This window comes from Psammomys obesus, unplaced genomic scaffold (genome assembly GCF_907164565.1).
Source record: "Psammomys obesus unplaced genomic scaffold, mPsaObe1.curated_primary_1811, whole genome shotgun sequence".
Taxonomy (NCBI): domain Eukaryota; kingdom Metazoa; phylum Chordata; class Mammalia; order Rodentia; family Muridae; genus Psammomys; species Psammomys obesus.
In genome coordinates, this window is record NW_026585691.1 from 9638674 (window position 1) to 9643165 (window position 4492).

Consider the following 4492-nt stretch of genomic DNA (forward strand, 5'->3'; position numbering starts at 1 on the left):
AAGGGGGCCGTAATCAGGACCTAGAGAGAGCTCATTCGTTAGGAGTTCAGCTTCGAGTACCCACATGAAGGCGGCTCTCAGCTTCCTGTCCTCCAAGGGATCTTACACGTCCTCTTCTGGCCTCCATGAGCACCTGCACACACGTGCACACAGCCACACATAGACAAACTATCAAAAATAAACCTTTAAAAAATTGTATAATAATCACATCACACAAAGCTTACCACTTAAAACACAAACAAACAACAACAACAACAAAAAAGGACAAAAATCATTTCCGGCTCAGAGGAGATGCCGCACAGCATTCTGGTCCTTCTTTTGGCTTTTCCATTCTTCCCACCCCTGGATTTGCTGAGCTTAGAGAGGGTGACACAAATGTGTGAGGGTTTTTTGTTGTTGTTTTTTTTTTTTTTTTTTTTTTTTTTTTTTTCAGTTAAAGGCTGAGTGTTGTGCCACTGTGTCACAGCAACAAGCATTTAGTCCCAGATGTTTGACCAGTTATGAGTCTCCATAGCAACCACGATCCACTGCATAAAAAGGTTTCCCTGACCAAGACTGGCAGCAGCAGCAATAGATTGTGTTTTACAAGCACATAGAATCCATTCATGACCTTTGGGCACAGGTTTTTTGGTCTGTTTGTTTTTTCTATTTACATACAAACCGCAGGCTCTCTCCTATGGATCGGATATTAAGTCCAACTGGAAAACAGTTGCTTGTACCCATAATAGCTGTGCCACTATTGCACCAGTGTGCATATCTTGCCTGGCATGCTACTAGTGTTGATATGTGGGCTCACAGCTTGGTAACAATTCTTTAGCAGCTGTATTCTGCCCTCCAGGACTATGAATGACAGCCAGTGGGTAGGGGGCTTCTAACTCAGTCCCAGCCGAATTTCTCCCTGCCCTACAACCAAAGTACACGGTGCCTTCAGCAATAGGGACTTCCCACCCAGCTGCAGTATGCAATCAGTAGCCGGTACTGCGGAGTGGGAGAGGAGCCCTCCCCTGGCTCTGGGATTTTTATCCAGCACCTAAAGAGAGAAGAGAGAGAGAGAGAGAAAAAGAGAGAGAGGACAACCTTGGATGTTCTTTAAATGTGGTCCTTCCTCCCTTCCTTCCTTCCTTTCTTTCTTTCCTTCTTTCTTTCTTTCACAGGGTCTCTCACTGGCCTGAATCTCATCAACTATTCTAACATATTTGTTTCTATAGTTGATGTCATTGTTTTGTCACATACACATATATATTCGCACACACATAGACATATAAATGTAAATATATATTTACACATATATGTATACACACACACACACACACACACACACTTCCTTCATTCAGTCCATAGGTATGTACTGAGCACCTCCCTTGCCTAAGACTGTGCCGGATGTGCTGTGGGATGGTTCAGTCCCTGCCCTCCCTCTCAAGTCAGTGGCTGCTGCTATAGGACAGGCTGGAAGAAAGAGCTACCCACAGTGCCACAGGCAACAGTCAAATTTCTGCAGAAATTTGATCTTTCTGAAGGAAGACTCTATCAGCTGACATGAGAGGGGCAGGGAGAGCCTTGCAGGCATTTTGCCTGAGGGAAGAAGCCAACAGAGTTTAGGTTTAAGGAGCATGAAGACTAGGAAGGCTGTGCAGGGGTGGGGGGGTGAGGGGGTTGGGGGGAGGCTACAAAGGGAGCCTGGGACCTCACTGTGAAAGGCTCTTATACCTAATTGCAAACTTCCTGTCTATCCCCCAGGGGTAATTAGCACAGTGTTCAATTAAAAAAAAATTACTGGATTGATTTTTTTCCTCCCCTTTGACATGTGTGGAGACAAAGAATATTCTTTTGGCTTATAAAAAAAAAAAACAAAAAAAAAAACCTCACATATTTCTGATGCCCAAATTTATATATGTCCAGTTCTCTTTTCTCTACCAAGAGGTCCATGTCACCAAACACCTATTGCAACTGAAATAATAGACTCTGCTCACTCCAGGGCCTCCTTCCCTATGCATTCTTCTCTTGAGGGATGAAGGACAGTCTACGTCTTCAGATACAGGTGAAGGCTTCTAACACTTCAAAGTTCACTGTCTTATTTTTTTTTCCTGTTGCTGTGACAAAAGCAGTTTAAGGGAGGGAGTGTTATTTGGCTCTCAAGTACAGTCCATTTCGAGAAAGTCAAGAAGCTTGAAGTAGTAGCTAGTCATATCCCGTCCACAGTCAAGAGCAGAGAGGGGTGAATTAATGTACGCACCCTAGTGCTCAGCTTTCTTTCTCGATTCTTACTACATAATCCAGAATCCCCTGCTCTGGGAGTGGTGCCACCAGCAGTGGGCTGTCCTCCCATTTCAGTTAACTCAATCTAGGCTGGTTCAGAAGCCTGCCTCCAGGCAATCTAGATTTTCACGTCGACAATTAAGTTAAGCATAGATCACACTCAGGCTTTGATGGGGCCCTTGGAACACTGAAAGAGACTTGATGCACACCTCAGAGCAAATGTCAACTCCTAAACAGTGACGAAGGTCTTCCGCTGTGGAAAGAGGGGGAAGAAAGGATGCGGTAAGAGAAACCTTTGGCGGCTAGGTTCTGACAAAGGTCTGTGCCCTCTGTGTTAGCCTCAGGTGAAGGTGGAACATGGTAACAAAAGCAGGGATGGCTTTGGGTAAAGCCCCCCTGCGGACCCGGAGATGGTACAGGGAAGAGCGGTGACAGCTGTATGAACGTCTGAGCAGCAGGGCCCATAGAGCACTAGGGCACTGGATTTAGTCCCTCAAACTGAGACGCTCAGAGACACCGGAAGGAACGTGAAACGGCTCAGCCTCCAGCTGGGTGGACTAAAGCTTGAGGGCCAGACAGCCCTGGGTGAGCCCTCTAGACCCTGCATGCCGCAGGGGAAAGAAACAAAAAAGAAAACCACTAAGGTCTGTTTTCCCTCACCTTCAGAGAAAGAGAAGAAACAAATCTATAGGTTGAGTTAAATCACATGCCTATAATTTCAGTGGTTAAGGTGGTGAGAGAGAAGCTAGTCTGGGCTATGAGGGAAGCCCCTCCTGTAAAAAGAAGAAGAAGAAGGAAAGGAGAAAAAGGTTTTTTTAATTGTTTGTTTGTTGTTGTTGTTTTTTAATATCTAGGTCTTTTAACTATCTGGGGCTACTCCATCAATACGTACTTTCAAAATATAAGTATGTAAGTATAGGTGGAGGTGATGGTGCACACCTTTAACCACAGCGCTCCAGAAGCAGAAACATGCATATCTCTATGTGTTCAAGACCAGCCTGGTCTACATAACAAGTTCCAGGCCAGCCAAAGTTATATATAGTGAGACCTTGTCTAGATAGATAGATAGATAGATAGATAGATAGATAGATAGATAGATAGATAGATAGATAGATGGATAGATAGATGGATGGGCTGAAGAGATGATAACTTGACATTTAAGGGCACTGGCGGTTCTTACAGAGGACCTGGGTTCAATTCCCAGCACCCACATGGTAGCTCACAATCATCTGTATGCAGTTCTAGGGGATCCAATAGACTCTCTGGCTTCCTCAGACACTGATGTCTGTGATATGCATATATACACACAGATAAAACACCCAAAACCATAAAATAACAAATAATGTTCTTTTTTTAAACAAATGTAAGTGTAGTAGCCTTTTATTTTAAAGATTTTATTTAACTTTTGAATGAGTGCTCTATCTGTATGCACACCTGGATGACAGAAGAGGGCATCAGATTCCAGTATAGATGGCTGCACTGTGATTTTATGTACCGCTGCCTCCAACCTCCAATTCATAGGGTCAGGCTTTGTCAGCTCCCTCCCACATTCATTTCACAGCCAAGCACTTTTCAACTCTTGCTTCTTTGGACTTTAGAAAAATTGCAATAAATATTATTAAAAGCTTAAAAATAACACAAATAGCAACCAGCACAGAGAGCTACTAGAGTTCTCAGCCTTCTGCCTCCACAGCCTTCCTTGGCCTTAGTGATCAGCATATAAGAACTATGGTCTGCAGGCCTGGAGAGGAGCTCGGCACCATGCTTGCCTCAGAAGCTGAGGATCTGACTTAGATGAGCCGTAAACCTGCCAGGCATGGTGTGTGGAGCTACAGGCCCGATGCTGGGGAGGCAGAGACAGGAAAATCCCTAGGGCTTGTGGGTAGTAGGTCTGGCCTAATTAGTGAGTGCTAGGCCAACAGAACCTTGGCTTAACCGAAGTGGGTCAGTCCCTGAGAACTTCCAGGTGACAACTGAGATTGTCCTTGGGCTTCTTTCTGGCACACAACTGCTTGTTTTTTGCACATACAAAAGTTTTATTTCCTTTTCCAAAATTTATCCTATTCTGAACAATGCCTAAATAATTATTAAGATTTTTTCCAAAATATTCTGTGCAATATGTGGCAAGTTTTCTTATTCTAACAATCTCTCCCTCCCTCTCTCCTACCCCTCGCTTCCTACTCATCCACCTATCTATCTATCTATCTATCTATCTATCTATCTATCTATCTATCTA